Below are 18,228 nucleotides of genomic sequence, written 5' to 3'. Positions count from 1 at the left end.
AAGTGAGGATCATGTCAAGCAAACACATGTCAGCATCTCATCGAAAAAACAGGGATTTTCCAGCAAGGCTAAACACCCAGTGACATACTGTCAACTCCGCAGCACAACTTGTTTGACAGAACAGCTTGTCCAGAGCTAGTCCAGCTGGCCCACAAGCCTTGCAAGTCAAAAAGGCATTTGTTTGTGCAAGCCACACTTTGTGTTCTTGTAGCAAAGCCACAAATTTTATCCAGCTGTAGATGTGGAATCTGTATAGTCTAGGGTGAACCGTTCGCAGGATCAAATCCCTGCCTTGGTAGCCACATTTCGATGGGGGCAAAGTGCAAGAACACCCATGTACTTAGATTTAGGTGCAGTGATGAACCCCAGCTGGTCCAAATTATTCTGGAGTCCCTCACTACGGCATGCCTCGTAGTCAAATTGTGGCTTTGGCATTTAAAACCCCACAATTGTTTAGAGTGAACAGTTGCCAGGTGCAGCAAGCGGTACAAGACTAATTTTGGGTCCTGCAACCTCACATGACAAACTTTTAAAGGAAATTGCAGTATTCTTTTCCAGGCAAGTGGTTGCTGCATTCAAGCAAATGAATCACTAGAAGCTGAACAGTGGCTGTATGATAAATGTGTGTGGCAAAGTTTGGCCCTGCATTTTGATGGCTTCTTTACAAGTTCATTTTGATCACAAATATTGCGGGAAGAATAGTAAGAAATGGCACTTCATTCTGCAAGCGTGCTATTGGCCATTGGTTCTCGCCCTGCTTTTTGCTTGTGTGATGGCTTCCATGCCTCACAAAGTTTATTTTCTCTTGCTGGCTGTGCTCTGCTTCTATTCACTGAAGGAAGTCCTATTGTCATTTTGTGCTCCTTCATTTGTGGTAACTTTCGGGACAGTGCCGAGACTGTTGCATGGCTCTGTATCACCATAGTGTGCCTGCTGCCTTTGAGAAATAAGGATGGAAATTATCTGTGTTAGATTTTTGCAGTGTTACCTTTCAGTGCAAGGATGTTCCTCCGACCTTTTCCTGGTCAGTTGTGGTTCTGATATATGTTCAAGGCCTGCCCCAAAAGTTTGTGCAGAGAGTCGGCAAGAAATGGGAGAAGTTGTAGCAGCGCCCCCTTTCACTCTCTCCGCTCGAAAGGACCAGGTTGATATGAGCCAGACTGTTTGTGACAGCAGAATTTATTGTGTGCACTTTTTTTACAACTCATTTTTAGTCAAAATGAACATAGACAAACAGACACAATGAAGGATCAGTATCAAATTGTGCAGAAATTCATCAAATGTTGCAGAAGGCATATGGAAAGGATGGCTTAAAGTTAAGAACTATGTTAAAGTGGGTCTAGCACTTTTGGGAAAGCCATGAAAACTCCAAGTATATATTGTGAGACCAGGAAGCCTATCTACCTTATGCGAAGATTGTGTGCATTCTCTTGTACTCAGTGACCACCAGACTGTTAGAATGATAGCACAAGCACTTGATTGGGTAAAGGCATCCATACACTCGATGTTGACTGAAAATTAGAAAATTAAAATAGTGTGTGCCAAGGTGATGCCAAAATTGTCAACTCCTGAGCAATAGTTGCTGCAGGAAGAATTCATCTTCAAATTCCTTAAGCTCAAGGCAAGACAACATAGAGGCCACACGGCTGCTTTCTATGTCGTCTTTGTCTTTCCTTGCATTGAAAAAGTTTTTTGAAGATGAATCAAGGCCAACTAGCCCATGTTTCACTTCTGTTACAAAAAGAATGTTGCATTGATTAGAAAATTCAGGCAGTGATGGATTCTTGCAATGGGTTGTCACTGGCAAGAAACTTAGATTTATTAATATAACATCATATTGTCACGAGAGGAAAAGCCAGTCAGTTCTAAGCGAACGGCCATTTACAGTTCGTTTTTGCAGCAGCTACCACACACACTTCTTCCTCGACTTCTAGCGTAACTAGTGCGTGCCATTACCCCTCCCTCCAAAAAAATAAACAAATAAATAAAGTTGGGGAGATGTTAAATGCCACAAGGAGAAAATAAAAGAAGTGAAAACAACGGACGTGACGACAGGAGCCGCATCACAAAGTGTGGATGAGAGTGAGCGCAAATGGTAGGGCTTCATCGTGGTAACGTGAACAATGTCAGAGGAACGTGGTCTACGGGAGTGGTGTGAAGTGTCGGCTGGAATAACTTCATAGTTGACAGGACTTAGACGATGCAAAACTATGTAGGGGCCAAAGTATCGGCGCAATAATTTTTCTGACCGGCCTCGTTGATGTATAGGGGTCCAAACCCATACAAGATCTCCCGGGTTGTATGTGACGTCTCGATGGCATATGTTGTATCGACGAGCATCTTGACTTTGTCGGGATAGAATTCGTTGCCGCGCAAGGTGCTGCTTCGGCACGCTAAACAAAGGCGTCTGTATCTGGTGCGGTAGGTTGAGACGAAGTTGGTAGGAGCATCACGTCTAGCATAGTGGTGACGTCGCGTCCGTAGACCAGACGAAAAGGAGGAAACCCGGTGGTTTCTTGTAGGGCAGTGTTGTACGCGAATGTCACATACGGGAGCAGTTCGTCCCAATTTTTATAATCCGTGGCAACATACATGGAAAGCATATCCGCAATCGTTTTGTTGAGACGCTCAGTTAAACCGTTAGTCTGCGGGTGATACGCAGTTGCCGTACGGTGCGTTGTTCCGCTCAGCTGCAGAATATCTCGAACCAACTGGGCAGTGAAGGCCATACCACGGTCTGTGATGACGACAGCGGGAGCACCATGTCGAATCGACACAGAATCGTAGTGAATTGTCTTTCTTTTTAACTAATACAACAGGTGAAGCCCAAGGACTTGTCGATGGTTGAATGACATCATCGTCTGTCATTTGTTTAACTTGATGACGAATAGCATCCTGTTCTCTCTGCGACACGCGATAAGCGTGTTGGCGAACAGGTTGGACGGTCGGTTCAGTGATGATTCTGTGTTTGGTTAAAGGAGTCTGTTTGACCTTCAACGTGGTGGCAAAACAGTCGCTAAATGACGATAAAAGAGTGAGGAGCCTCTCCTTCTCGTTTTGGTCTAGCTATGGGTTGACGTTGATGTGACTGGTCAAGTCCACATCGCTGGGTTCCGGAATCGAGATTGTCGTTACCGAAGCACAGGCGTTGGACTCGGCCACCGCTTCAAAGTAGGCCATGATGGTATGCCTCGCAAAGTGCTTGCATTCACCACTGAAGTTGGTAACGAGAATCGTGGTTTGCCTATGTTGGAGCTCTACGAGACCTCGTGCGACGCCGACTTCGCGATCCAGCAATATGGTGAGGTTACCTTCGGCGATGCCTATTCCTAGTTGGTCTTGGGGGCATTCAACGAGGACAAAGGTGCTACTTCGAGGTGGTAACGTCACGCAATCATCGACCACATGTAAAGCCGTGTAGTGATGTTCATCCTCCACACTCGAATCCGAAGAAACATAGTTAGAAAAAGTGACGAACAAGTCACGAAGGTTAATGATCACCCCATATTCCTGGAGAAAATTCATGCCCAGTATAACTAGCCGAGAACACTTGGGCAGCACAAGGAATGACGCTACGAAAGTCGAAGTAGAAATTGCAAGTCTGGTGGTGCATCGTCCAATGGGTGACACGAGGTGTCCTTCGGCCGTATTCATATGTGGGCCGTCCCACGCTGTCAGCACCTTGCGTAGCCGAGTGGCCAGTGAGGCACTCATAACCGAGTAGTCAGCTCCCGTATCGACAAGTGCAGTTACCGGATAACCGTCGATGGAAGCAGTAATAGCAGCAGAAGTTCTTTTTGCAGTTTCGAATGAAGGCGTCAGCGGTACGTCGTGAGGGGATGGCGTTGGCGGAGAACATTTGACGGTTCGCATGAGAGCGGCCTCCCCCCGGAGGTCGCCGTTTTCAGTTTCCCCGGCGCGGGCTTCCACCGTTGACTCCAGCGAAATCAAAGGTGGGTCGAGCACGGTTTGGTGACGCGTACCGACGAGGTGAAGGCGACCGTGACTGTCTTCGCTGTGGGGCAGGAGGAAGCAGCTTACTTTCTAAGTATTGCTCGATTTCGTGCGGGCGTTCGCCATAGCGTGGGCAACGGGCGTCCGGATGGTATCCCCGCAGACCAATCCGTCGGTAATGGCAGTCGCGATACATGTGAGCAGCCTCCCTGCAGTGATAGCACAATGGACTGTTGTCAGGGGCGCGCCATACTGTAGATTTGCACGGATCAGGATGAAAGGGTGCTTGCGGATGCGTGCGGTGAATCGGACTTGGGGAGCGTCAAGAAATCCCAGCAGGCGGCTGCGAAAAACGGCCCGTCGATGACGCGCAAGCCCGAAGAGCATCCGCGTACGAGAACATGGGAGGTTCGGTTCGTGTTGGTGGCGAGGGATGAACCACTTTGCCGATTTCTTCCCGAATGACATCCGTAAGAACCGCGGCACTGGGAGGTGCCGTAGCTGATGCATAGGACTTCTGCAGTTCTTCTCGAACAATTTGTCGTATTAGCTCGGTAAGGGACTCCCTGTCATTATTTGCAGGTATGAGAGAGCATGCAGCAGTCATGGTGGTCTGGCGTTCATACTGCGAGAGTCGCTGCCAAAGACCTGCGCATCAATCTACACTCCGTCTTCGGACGAAGCAGAAGAAGCAGCGATAGCTCTCGCACTCCTGCAACCAAACGTCACCAAGATTGTCACGGACTCACAAGCTGCATACAAGAACTACAGATCTGGCTGGGTGTCCCTTGTGGCACTAAAAATCCTTAGTAAAGCTACGCCTCCTAAACAAGCAATCGAATTAGTTTGGGTCCCGGCTCACTCCTCAGTTGAGGGCAATGAATATGCTCATCAACAGGCCCGAGCGCTAAACTCCCGGGCCAACGAGGAGGAGGCAAGGGGATGGCAACCCATCACAAATTACAGAGATATAGTCAACTATTACAGGGACGGCAGGAAGACCTTCCTGCACCCCCACCACTCCTTGTCCAGAGCCGAACAAACAATATACAGGCAAATCCAGGCAGGATCCTTTCCCCACCCCTGCCTCCAGAACAAAATATACCCAGAGAGATATAAGAACACATGTCCTCACTGCAATGCATTAGGCACCCTTCGGCACGTCATAGGAGAGTGCAATTTTTCCATAGACCACCCCCCACCTATACCCATAACTAACCCCCCTGCTATCCCCACCCTTTACGAGCGATGGGAGATCATGCTGTCCAGCCCCGCCCTGGAAGACCAGCTCCGACTGATCCTCAGGGGCCAGGCGGCCCTGGAAGCATATGGAGCCCGCGAAGAGGGAGCGACCCCATCAGACGCTTAACGCGTTTCATTTCATAATGGACCAGTAAAGTTGTTTCTCTCTCCCCCCCCCCCCCCTCCAAAGCATACGCTCCATGACTGTTACCTCACGAACGAACTCAGACACTGTTGTAGGAGGATTGTGCACGAAGCCCACGAAAAGCTGTTCATTTACGCCTTGCATTAACACACGCACCCTCTTGTCTTGTGGCATTAGTGGGTCGGCCCGACGGAACAATCGCCTCATGTCTTCGACGAACATGGCGACGGTTTCGTTCGGCATTTAGAACCTCGAAGACAGTGCCCATTCGGCTCTTTCTTTCCTTACGGGGGTGCTGAAGGCATCGCGAAGCAGTCGGTAAAACTCCTGCCAGCTGGTAAATGAGGCTTTGTGGTTCTCGTACCATACTCTTGCCCCTTTTAAAATGAAAAGTAGACGTTCTTCAACTTACGGCAATCGGCCCAGTCGTCAAACGCGGTGACCCGGTCGAAATGGTCCACCCAGTCTTCAACGTCCTCAAAAGCGTCGCCATGGAACGGGTTAAGGTGTGCGAAGCGCGTTGACAATGCATCCTACAGCAGCATTTGGGATCCCCTCGGTTTGGCTTGCGTTAGTTGTTGACATCTTCCTCACGGAGCTTGCCAGGGGACTGTATTGCGGTGGAAGACCTTGGAGGCGACGGCTGCTTCGATAGATTTCTGCCGTCCCTGAGGTAAAGGCGTCGGTAGCTTCTGGTTCAGGACTCGTAGGCATACGATGGATGCGTACCCTGCACCTCCACCAGTTTGTCACGAGAAGAAAAGCCAGTCAGTCAGTTCTAAGCGAACGGCCGTTTACAGTTTGTTTTTGCAGCAGCTACCACACACACTTCTTCTTCCTCGACTTCTAGCATAACTAGTGCGTGCCAATATTGAAGTAGAGCAAGGAGAAGAAAAAGAATGATGAGCCACAGCCAAAAAACATAGAGGAAGAAGAAAGCAAAATTCAGTCATGTTGATTGTGTTTCTTGACTGCCATGGGGTTGTGCACCATGATTGTGTACCTGAAGGTCAGGCTATCAATGCAGCTGTCTACGTGGAGGTCCCGAAGTGTCTGAAAGATTGTGTGCATCACATATGACAGAGGGGTGCTGGATTCTGCACCACGATACTGGCCCTGTGCACTCTGCATTGATAGTGCGTCAGTTTTTGGCACACGATTCCATCAGTGTGCTGGAACACATTCCCTACTCACCGGATTTATAGCCCTTTAAACCCCCCCCACCCCCCTCAAGTGCAAACTAATGCTCCAGGGGCAGCATTCAGGGATGACAATTCAAAAGGAAACAACATTGCTGTTGAAGTGCTTAAAGAGACTGAGAGCCAGTTGTCATGATACCCATGTTTTGTTTAGTGCAATGGCAAGCTTACCTTCATAGTGTCCAATCATGAAGTGGTAATGCGGAGAATGCTCTGGGACAGCTTTTATGATAATTTTTCAATATGCAGTGAGGATGTAATCATTCACCGGAAGCATGCTGAAAACAATGATAGGTGAGCTCGATAGCGATTTTACACCAGCATTGGTGGTAGGTAGACAAGTGTGGCTGTAGGTGTGAGAAAGTATTATTTTGTTTATCAAGCCTATGTTCCTGCGATTCATGTTTTCATAAGTGTTAAATTATTTCTACATGAATAGCCACGTGTTTTCATGACTTCATGACCAACTGCTTTTGTCATTAATTAGTCGAAAGTGTTTTTTAGTCAAGTTAAGGTCTTGAAAGTTAGAGGCTCTTACGCCTGATATGCAGTTCAGTGTGTTGCCGTAGCCACATGTATGCTTATGTTGTAATGCCGACACCCATTTACCACTAGTCAATGTATCCCACAGAGAGACCACACAACCTATTTGCAAACAACAGCCTGTGCGCCGCCATGCATTGTGGTACATGTGTGCCCCTCGTTGGTGTGGACTTGCTTTACTTCAAAATACTCGTAGAATAGATCACAAACGTCCAGTAATGTACAAGCAGCAATTTTAAGCAATAAACATATTACACTTAATAAAAGCCAATTTATGTAGAGTAATCTTCTATACTACATCCAGAGTACCAAGATTTCACCGCCAGCGTTGAAAGTTAACTGTATAGTGCAACAAAACAAGGACACAAGAAACGAAGGCATTCAGTTCATCTTTACTAATAGTAAGACCTGCTGGGCTAACAAACCTCAAGCTAACAAATCTCTTCTCCAATTTCATTCAGCCCATTTGAAGTTGGTGAAGAGGGGTGTAACTAACTTGTTTCAAGAACGCCCTGAGAAAATCATCCCCACACCCGATGAAAACCAGTCTCCAGCAGCAGCCTGTGTGTCGTAAGGAGGCTGGCTATCCTAAGCATGTGTTGGTGGAGGAGAGGTTGCCAAAACAGTAACGTTCGAGAAAGTGCCTCCGTGAGAATGCCAGAGCTAGCAACCGTGATTAGGTGAAAACTGCTGTGGTTCCGTACATACACCAGGTATCACATAGCCTGAAAAAAAAAAAAAAAGCCACGCTAACGTACGGATTGTTTTTTCAGCTCCAGATAAGCTAAGTACCTTGTGCAAAATCAGTAACCAATGAAGGTGAAAAGGCTGGTGTGCGATAAGAATCACAAGGATCCATTCGTAGGATGCGTGGTAGGGGTGATCTATCGCATTCCTCTGTCATGTGGTAAATGCTACATAGGCCAAACCAGAAGACGCATCAATGAGCACTTAAGAGAGCACAGAAATGAGTGTCACAGTGTATCAGGCAACGGTTTTCTTGCTTTCCATTGCAAAATGTGTCCATGTTGGCCATGTCGCCCATTTCTAAAAGATACTGCTATTATATATAGGGATAAGCGAGAATGTGTAAGACTAATAATAGAAACGGAGCAGATCCTCTCGCCCGCTGACCAATGCATCAGCAAACCGTCACTGTCATTCTCCACGAGAGAGGTTATTTGCACATGGCATTAAAGGCTTACCTGCATTTGATTTCCAATATGTCATTTAGATTTTCTTGTGTTTTCCTGATGTACCAGTTTTAGATTGTTTTCTTATCGTCATGTACGTCATTGTATCTTCATGGTTGATATCATCGCTGTGCACGTGGTTGTTTAGGGGTATAAGTATGACCGACCCCGGAAGTAAATTTTCCTTGTTTTGTGGTGCTATACAGATAACTTTCAGTGATGACCGACCAACAAGCCCATATTGCCACCCTCGTCGATTTCACTGCCAGGCCACACCACTTACTAATTTTTTAAACTTTCTTTGCCAATTTAAAGCTATGATTGCTACCTAAATAGTGAACAGCACGCTGGATTCTATCGCTATAATTCACGGTCGTTTCATTTCCATCAACGTCTCGCAAAGGATTCTGGTCAATTGTCCAGTTTTCAGTCCCTTTATCAGTAGAAAACTTTCAAAGGTGCTTCCAGCAATGGAAGAAGGGGTGGAACCAGTAATTGTGTTTACTGGAGAGTATTTTGAAGAGGAACACATTGTTGTATCTGATAGATTGTCAAACAATTATTTTAAAAAAAAAATATTGTTACGGTTAATGTTAAACCGGCTTTATTCAAGGGACGAGATTGATGGTAAAGTCAAGATGGCGTCCTGAGGCTGCACCAGCTCACGTCTTCTTCCTCTTCTCGCCTGGCTCATGCCGTAGCAATCCCCGGTTGCCAAACGAAGCCCGCTGGGCAAGTCCAAATCACTCGGAAAGCGTAGGGTGAAACCGCTTAAGACGAGCAACATGTACTAACTGGGTCCGGCTAGACCGACTACCAACCGACGTCAAGCGTGCCACCGCGTACGTCAAGTCACTCAAGTGATCTACAATGACGAATGGGCCCGTCTACTGGGGTAAAAACTTTTCGCATAAGCCACGTTTACGTTGCGGAGTCCACAACCACACAAAGTCTCCTTTGGCGTACGAGACAGACTGGTGTCGGCTGTCATAGCGCTCTTTCGATCGGTGTTGCGATGCCACAGTGCGAAGACGAGCGATACGCCTGGCTTCTTCGGCAAGACAAAGCGTCTTGGCAACAGAGTACTCGCTGCGAAAGTCAAAGGGTAGTATAGTGTCAATGCAGCTTATCGGTGAATGTGCATAAAGGAGATAAAAAGGACTGTAATCGGTCGTCTCATGCTTTGCAGTATTATAAGCATAGGTGATGAAGGGGAGTACGTCATCCCAGTCCTTGTGATCGGAAGATACGTACATGGCCAGCATGTTAGTTAGAGTTCTGTTCGTACGTTCTACAAGCCCATTTTTCTGAGGGTGATAAGGCATTGAATGACGGAACTGCGAACTGCAGCGACAAAGCAGTTCTTCTACGGCGTCCGCAACGAACTGACGACTGCGATCACTAATGATCACACGGGGGGGACCATGTCGAAGACTAATGAATCGAAGCAGAAATGTTGCAACGGATGCAGCTGTTGAAGATGGTACGGCCGCCGTTTCCGCGTAACGGGTCAGATGGTCGACACATACGATCACCCATCGGTTGTCTTTAGATGATCGGGGAAATAGGCCCAGAAGATCGATACCCACTTGTTCAAATGGCAGGCGAGGCGGCGGCAGAGGTTGGAGAAGACCTGGCGGAGCGGTCGTAGGGCGCTTGTAGCGTTGACATTGTTCGCAACTGGCTACGTAGTGCTTGACTGTGTCCCGCATTCTGGGCCAGTAAAAACGCTCCTGTGTCCGGTTCAAAGTTCTGATGAATCCTAGATGGCCAGAGGTCACATCGTCGTGCATGGCTCTCAGTATGTCCATTCGCAGACTCTGTGGCACCACCAGAAGGAAGCGTGCACCTTTAGCCGAATAATTAGTCTTGTAAAGCAGGCCGTCACGGACACAAAATCGATCGGTGGCTCCAGGACGCGATGCGGCTACAAACAGAGGTTCCAAACTAATGTCATTTTCCTGCTCTGCTTTGAAAGTCATCGAGTCTGGGAATGTAGAAGAAATGGGAGCAAAACAGTTATCAAAATTGTCTTTGTCACACTCCGTTGTCGTCAGAGGAAGACGGGAGAGACAGTCCGCATCTGCGTGGCGACGCCCGGACTTGTAGGAAATAACGAAGTCGTACTCCTGCAGTCGAAGAGCCCAACGTGCCAGTCGTCCACTCGGGTCACGGAGATTCACCAACCAGCACAATGCGTGGTGGTCAGTAATGATAGTGAACGGGCGTCCATAGATATAGGGCCGAAATTTGTGGACAGCGAAAACAGCTGCCAAGCATTCTTGCTCGGTCACAGTGTAATTGCGTTCCGCCTAAGTCAAAGAGCAACCAGCATAAGCCACAACATGTTCAGCTCCTTTATGACGTTGCACAAGTACGACACTGATGCCGATGCCACTGGCATCTGCGTGCAATTCCGTAGGTGCGGATGCATCAAAGTGACGCAATATGGGCCCTGACGTTAGTAGAAATTTTAGCTGACGGAACGCGTCGTCGCAAGCCGATGTCCAGTAGAAAGGGACAGCTTTTTGGAGAAGACATGTTAGGGGGTACACCACGTCGGCGAATCTCGGAACGAAGCGACGAAAATACGAGCACAGGCCCAAGAAACTCCTCAACTCCCGCACCGATTTCGGTGCTTCAACGGAGCTGACTGCCTCAATCTACCGTGGATCTGGCCTCACACCGTTTTTGTCGACCAGATGCCCAAGTACTAACGTCTCGGTTTCTCCAAAACTACATTTCTTGGAATTTAGGATCAAGCCGGCTTGTTTGACACAATCCAGAACAAGATTGAGATGGCTGTTATGCTCACTCAATGTGCTGCCAAAAATCACCACATCATCGAGGTAGCACAGAAAATTTCCCATTTAAGTCCTCGGAGGATAGTATCCATGAATCGTTCGAATGTTGCTGGCGCGTTAAAAAGGCCGAAAGGCATAACGTTAAATTCATAAAGACTGTCTGGTGTCACGAAGGCCGTTTTCTCCTTATTGTCTGGGTGCATGGGTATCTGCTAATACCCTGATCGCAAATCCAGTGATGAAAAGTAGGCAGTGGAATGTAGACAATCGATGACATCATCAATTCTAGGAAGCGGATACACATCCTTTTTGGTGATCGCATTCAGTTTCCTGTAATCAACGCAAAACCGCCACGAGCCATCCTTCTTTACTAAGATTACTGGTGCTGCCCAAGGACTAGAAGACTCTGAACAACACTTTCCCGCAGCATGTCTTTCACCTGTTCAGCAATAACTGTCCGCTCTGTTGAAGAAACGCGGTAAGGCTTTTGCCGAATTGGGTGCGCAGATCCGGTGTCAATTCTGTGGCGAGCACGAGAACGCGGGAGTGAAGCCTGCTTGTCGCCTTGTGTGAAATCGTACACAGAAAGATGTGCCCACAAAACTTGTGCGAGAGCGCGGTGCTCATGTGAGGGCAGTGCCTTGTTGATGATTCGTAGGATCTGCTCTTCAGAAATGCTTCGTTGGGGATCGCTAGTATGAGACTGCTCCTCCTTGCTTAGAACTGTAATGGAGCTGTAAGTAATCTCGTCAAATTCAGCGAGCTTCATATCACGCGGGAGAACGGCAGGGACGCAAGAACAATTGAAAGCCCACAAATTTGAGGCGCCATTCACTACTCTTACGACAGAGCGTGTTACAAGTACATCTTTCTTTGTGCAGCTCGACGTAAGTGGCTCGACTTGCCCGTCAAACGATGAAAGGTCGGCAGCAGCGAAATTGACAGGGATACGTGACAGCGACCAAGGCGGTAGCAGCAAATCGTTCGAAACAACACAATAGTTTTTCACTGGTAAGGATGTGTCGGCAAGGGTGGCGAGAAGCGCGCTATTCAAAGTAATTTCGCCTGTGCCACAGTTAACGGATGCACCACAATCCTGAAGAAAGTCAATCCCGAGAATCACGTCATGAGTGCATCGTGGTAGTACGAGAAATTCTGTTTTAAGATCTTCTCCTCCGAATAAAACAATTGCAACACAAATACCAAGTGAACAGCACTCTCCACTGACACCACGAAACGTCACACCATCATTCCACGGGAACATAACTTTCCGACCCAGCCTCTCTTTGAAAGTCACACTCATGACGGAAACGGTAGCACCAGTATCCACTAATGCTGTTGCAGGTATACTATCAATAAACACACGCACTTTGTTCTTCACCATCATAATAGGCAGAGGAGTATTTTGCAGAGACGCAGACTGTCCGGTGACCTTACCTGCATCGGCTGCGCCGGCTAGTTTCCCGACGGCAGTGGAGACGTAGCACGTCGCCGTGGTGACGGTGAACGGCGTTGGCGACTGGTTGGGGGCGTCGGGCTGCGGTCTGAAGCTGGCGAGCCACTCCTTCTACTATACTGATGGAAGGTATTCCGAGGTGGCGCACCTGTGGTGTTTGCAAAGTCTATCGGCCAACGGTCGTCATAACTATCACGTCCAAAATTAGGCCAAGTTGTTGGTGGGCCATATGTTGTTGTCTGTCAGTGCCGGCAACAAAAACGAGCAATGTGTCCTGAGGCACCACAGCTGTAACATACAGGCGTAGGGACCGACGTTGTATGCCTCGGAGTCAACCCTGGGATGCTGCGAATAATAAACGCGATCTTCCGAATTCCGATTCGTGGTGGTAGCTCGACGAGTTCGTTGATCGTGCGTCATGTCGTCGGGAAAGGTACGTCGGTGCTGTCGCAGCTGATCGACTCGACAGTCTGCAACACCTGGCATGGCAGACAATGCTGACACAGCAGATGCATGTTCTTGAGGTTGGTTGGGAGCGCAACCAAGCTGTTCAACATCCGCCCCTTTGGTGTGTCGTTCAAGTTCTTCGCGGACAATTTGCCTTATAGTTGCCGCAAGGTCAAATTGAAAACTGTAGTTGTCGTTTTCGTCAACGCTTGCCACCGTTGTGACATTTGCTAGCCTGCCAAACTTTGGCGTGATACGGCGCAGCTTCAAGGCCTCAAATGTGCGGCAATGCTTGATGAGGTTGGCGACCGAGGCGAGACTCTCCTTTCCGATTAAATAATTGTAAACATCCTCGGCTATGCCTTTGAGAAGGTGTCCAACCTTGTCCTCTTCGGACATTCGAGGATTGACAGTCTTGCAAAGCTTAAGGATCGCCTCTATATATGTAGTACAGGTCTCACCTGGGACTTGAGCGCACTGAAGCAATGTCTGCTCCGTCCGCTTCCTTTTCATGGTGGAATCACCAAAGCACTCTGAGAGGTGAGCAACGAAGCTGTCCCACGTTGTGAACGTATCTTCATGGTTCTCGAACCACACTAGCGCAGTGTCTGTGAGGAACAGAACCACATTGTCGAGCTGAGTCGTGGAGTTCCAGCCGTTGTACTTGCTCACACGGTTGTAGTGGGTGAGTCATTCCTCCACGTCCTCGCCGAATTTTCCAGAGAAAGGGCGGGGCTCCATCTGATGCATCCAGGCGCCGGTTGTTCGCACTGGAGCAGCCAGAGAAGGCTGTTGGTCGCTGCTGTGGGACATTAGGATCTCAAGTGGTGTTGGAGGCAGTCGAGCGAGGCGTCGGCTCCGGCATGGCACTTGCTGCAGCAGCTCCGTCATCTTGGTCGAAATACCCAGCACCTCCACCACAAAACTGTTACGGTTAATGTTAAACCAGCTTTATTCAAGGGACGAGATTGATGGTAAAGTCAAGATGGCGTCCTGAGGCTGCACCAGCTCACGTCTTTTTCCTCTTCTCCTCGCCTGGCTCATGCCGTAGCAATATTGCACAAACCTTTAGGATTGATCTCACATGTGTAACCAACCAGGAAAAAGCATTTGAGATAAGGTAGCGAAAAAAACATGGTGCTCACGAAATCATTTTCTGTGCCCTGAAAATGTTTTGAAATCATCAGATATATTTAGAGTTCTAAGTTAGTTGGGCTTCACTGTTGTGTGGCTGTCATTGTTGCCACTCCCTATGTGAAGGTGGAACAAGTACAGTTACGCTTGTGTACAGTGCTCATGGAGTGAAACGTGACGGGAAGCATTTAGTAGAACCCTGCATATGTGCAAGGTACTTGGAGAGTACCATGTCATGTCTCTAGGAATCTGGTCACCACAGATGACTTGGACTCTGATCTAAGTGTACGCACCAAAATTATGTCAATGTCGCACAAACTGCAGCTGATGGAAACGAAAGTATCCACATTAGTTAGCCCTAAATTGGCGTGTTTCACTTCATGAGTACTGTACATTGTTGTATGCTGTTCTTTCCATGACATGCCTCTGGGAAAGAGAGCGAGTGATGTGCCTGAGTAACATTTACAATTTTTAAGTTCATTTTTGTTCATAGAAGTATTGGCCATGTGTCATTTCAAGAGTCATCAGTTTATTTTATGTCAACTATACTATGAAGGCAGTTGCCCGGGGGCCCCTCTTAAAACTAAAATTAAGTTTCTACCTTCCAAGCTTTTTGCATTGCCTCTGGAAGCCTACCCAAATTGAGCCTTATTAAGCTTCAAAGCACTGCGGTTCATCATTGGAGGAGCAAGGCTACCATAGATTTTTACTGTACTACATTGAAGGAAGGTCTCGCTATTTACTCTATCCGTGTGAGATTTTTTTAAACAGTGCTGTCAAATCATATGAATGCTGCAATATATGTGGCTCAGCTTCTCTTGAACAAGCCTTGGCCTAAACCATAGTCATGGCTGTGCAAATAAATATTTTTGTAAAATGTCCATCTTCACAATCTTCAAATCTTTATAAAAAGTGTCCTGGTACTCTCATAAAACATCTTGCGTGAACGTTTAGTACTCACATTGTGCAACATATAAAAATCAGAGATGGAAACATACGGTCCAGACTGGTGCACATAGTTGAAACTGTAGCAGAATGACTTTTGGGACTGAATTGCTCTGCTTAAGTGCTCCAATGATAACCCATTTTGTGATATCAGTAAATTCAATTCATTTATTTAGTTCTTTAGGCAGTGTCTTAAGAGGTTGAAAAGATGAACTCACCCTCTTGCTATCTACAGTTTTATTTAGTTACAAACAAGTGTTCACACCTATTTAGCAGCCCGCTTATAAATATAGTTTGCATGTATTAAGGGTTTTTGTTGTACTTTTAAAATATTTTCCAGGAAAACCAGGTAAGCAGTGATGCCATATATGTGTTGACTGATGCAGACTAAAACAACATCTCTTTGTGTAATTCGAGCACAACCAAAGTAGTGTGTTAAGCAGAATATTTTCTTTTTTTCCAGTTACACATCACCAACCGTGGTACTCCGGACAAGACAGAGGTCCACTGGCATCAAACGAGGTGTTTCAACAAGGCGACTTGTCTTCGTCCCTGGTGATGACAAGTCCATGTTCGACCAGTCCCTTGTTCGACCACTGTAGATTACAGTCAATTATCTATTTCTGACATTTGAATGACCCAAAGACACGTCTGAAGTGCATTGGAACACAACACTGATAATTTAATTATGAATAAGTATTTAGTAAAATTTTGTGTGCTCATCAGGCTGTGCAGTGAATAAGTTAATTAAATATGCAAACTTTCGATGATGCTTCATTTGAAATGCAACCATCCAAAATTGGAATCTTTGGGTTTTTAGTTTCTTGCTTATAACACTATGGCCCACAAATGATATGGCACACTTTTTAGTTGATTGCACAGTTTGCTTATTTTACATCAGTAGTATTTAACTGCATACAGCCAGGCTGGTTGGTGTTGATTCACTATGAGTACAGTAGTGCAAAACAAGTGAGAGAACAGGATAGAGGCAAACTTACAAATGTACACTCCACATGGCGGTAGCAACATTACTGTGCACAAAGGATGGGACCAATAGCCACCCAAGGCTTGCTCTACCTGTCGTGTGTCATCCTGTGAAAGCAAATTACATGTCGGCCCTAATCAGCTCTCCGTATCTGATTTATGTATTTTCAGAGGGCAGATTAGGGTCAGCACATAATCTTCTCTTACAGGATGACGTGTGATGTGTAGAAGAAGTCTTAGGTGGCTATCGATCATATCGTTCATTTGTCTATTGTGTCTTTCAGCTCTTCATGTGTGCATGCGCATTGTAATGTTACAGTTGTGTTGGTGTAGCTCGGTACAGCTGCAGGTGCCTGTCCTGTCTCCTTCCTTATCTCGTCTCATCTCGCACTGTCATCCGCATGATAGTGCCAGACAGTTTCCTATTTCTGCACTCCACCAGAAAAGTGTTGACTTGATGTAACAGGCATATCTCGGTCATCTCTTAACAAAATTTTTTTTTAGCTTTGTGTAACACAGTTGGAGGGCCTTTAAACTGCTGTTTTTGAAACAATATAGTTTTGTGAGCAAAATTAGAAAAAAATTTTGAAAAGTGTTTACGTAGCTGAAAGTTGTTGCAATAGAAATTCAAGTTGCTGGACATATAGGATTGCTTCTCATGTGGTATGTCTTTCCTTGAGCACAGGGTGAACACTGCTGTTTTGTAACATTTAGCACCCTGCATGCTAGGGAAGCTGGCAGAGCAATTGGACCAGCGCAGAGCACACATGCATATTGTGGGCAGATATCCTGTGTACGAAATGAAGAAAGCTTGCATTGTCATTTCACTGGACTTGGGCTTGATTGTGTATCTTTGATGAACGAAAAACAGTGCACATACGAAAATGGAGCAGAGATCATACCACTGTACTGATTTACAAGAACTATGTTGTAAAATTGGGTGCCATATGTACACATGTTTAGGACAAATATGCATCGCACATGTCAACAACCTAACAATCAGCTATCAGCACCTGAAGCTTGACCTAAGAAACCTTTGTTCTTAGTTGGATAATAGAGCAGAGGTTGAGACTGCGTACCTGTAGTTAGTCTGTGAATAATTTTGGCTTCAACCAATTCCAAGAGTTGCTTGAATTTATTTCTGCTGCTGCCATCTGTTGCTCTTCTCTATTGTTGTCTCTGTGCCTGCCCTGTTTTTGTGTGTGCTTTTTTTTTTGTTCGTAATAGTTGCATTGGCACTTTTCTCTGCACCCGTGAGGTCGGATTGGGCCCCCTTTTCTATGGTGCAGCCGGCAGGCGTGCCCCCGTGATGGCCAGTGGTGTGCGCCAGCTGCCCTGCCCGTATTGCCCGATGCGGTTCAAGCGCCGGTGGAACCTCAACATGCACGTGCACACACACACGGGCGAGCGCCCTTACCAGTGCTGCTACTGCTTCCGGGCCTTCGCCGACCGGTCCAACATGCGCAAGCACATACTCATCCACACATGCAAGCAACCCATGGCTTGACATTGCCCGTGCAGCTTGGGCTTTGCTGGCCCACTTGCCGTTGGGTCATGTCTGAAATGTGACTCCATTGTCCATAGACTGGAAACGTTGGAATGCAAGGGCAGTGCTGTGTCAGCAATGCACAGACATTTTGTTTTTATCAAACGCTTTCCAACTTTGCTACATGGTGTCAAATTGTTTGTGAAGGTGTTTGCATTGTTTTTTCTAATAAAAAATTAAAATGCTGACCGCAACATTTTTTACAGAAGCCTTGTGCAAAATAAAGAGTCACTGAAGTATGAAGCACGACATTACTACGATATGCAGCACACACTGTGTGAAAGTTCTGGCAAGAGTGTCCACATAGTTTGGCCGAAAAGTGACTTCAGGGTGATTCCAAGAAAGATCGAACATGCATGTCGGCTTGATAGTTTTATTTAATCTGCTTTTTTATATGTAGGATCCAAAAATGGAGCAACTGCACGAAACCGAAAATTTCATTCCCAAAATGCATTCCCAGCTCATTGAAAAAAATATTAGAAGGTGGGTGCGGGCGTCCTGCTACTACTTCATGCAATAGTACTTGCAGACTTCACTGCCGAATTAATGCAAACTAACAAAGTTAAAACCGTTTCTGCTCATTTTAGTGTGCTTAAATGATATAACTTCCATGTGTTTCTATACTGTCCACAAAAG

The 18,228-nt window shown here is 46.7% G+C and overlaps 1 protein-coding gene across 10 annotated transcripts in view; it reads left to right on the top strand.

Annotated features, from left to right (window-relative positions):
- Positions 1–17,786, top strand: part of LOC126529707 (uncharacterized) — a 117,740-nt gene extending 99,954 nt beyond the window's left edge. For 8 of the 10 annotated variants that reach the window (XM_055069989.1, XM_055069986.1, XM_055069988.1 and 5 more), the window contains 2 exons: positions 15,526–15,660; positions 17,336–17,786. The gene's annotated coding sequence lies outside the window, so the exon portion shown is untranslated. The remainder of the gene's footprint in view (positions 1–15,525; positions 15,661–17,335) is intronic. The other 2 variants (XM_055069982.1, XM_055069984.1) reach the window with 2 other exon arrangements.
- The last annotated feature ends 442 nt before the right edge of the window (positions 17,787–18,228 follow it).

This window comes from Dermacentor andersoni, chromosome 9, assembly GCF_023375885.2.
Source record: "Dermacentor andersoni chromosome 9, qqDerAnde1_hic_scaffold, whole genome shotgun sequence".
Taxonomy (NCBI): Eukaryota; Metazoa; Arthropoda; class Arachnida; order Ixodida; family Ixodidae; genus Dermacentor; species Dermacentor andersoni.
The sequence above is the reverse complement of the archived record's forward strand: the minus strand, read 5'-3'. Positions and strand labels throughout refer to the sequence as shown.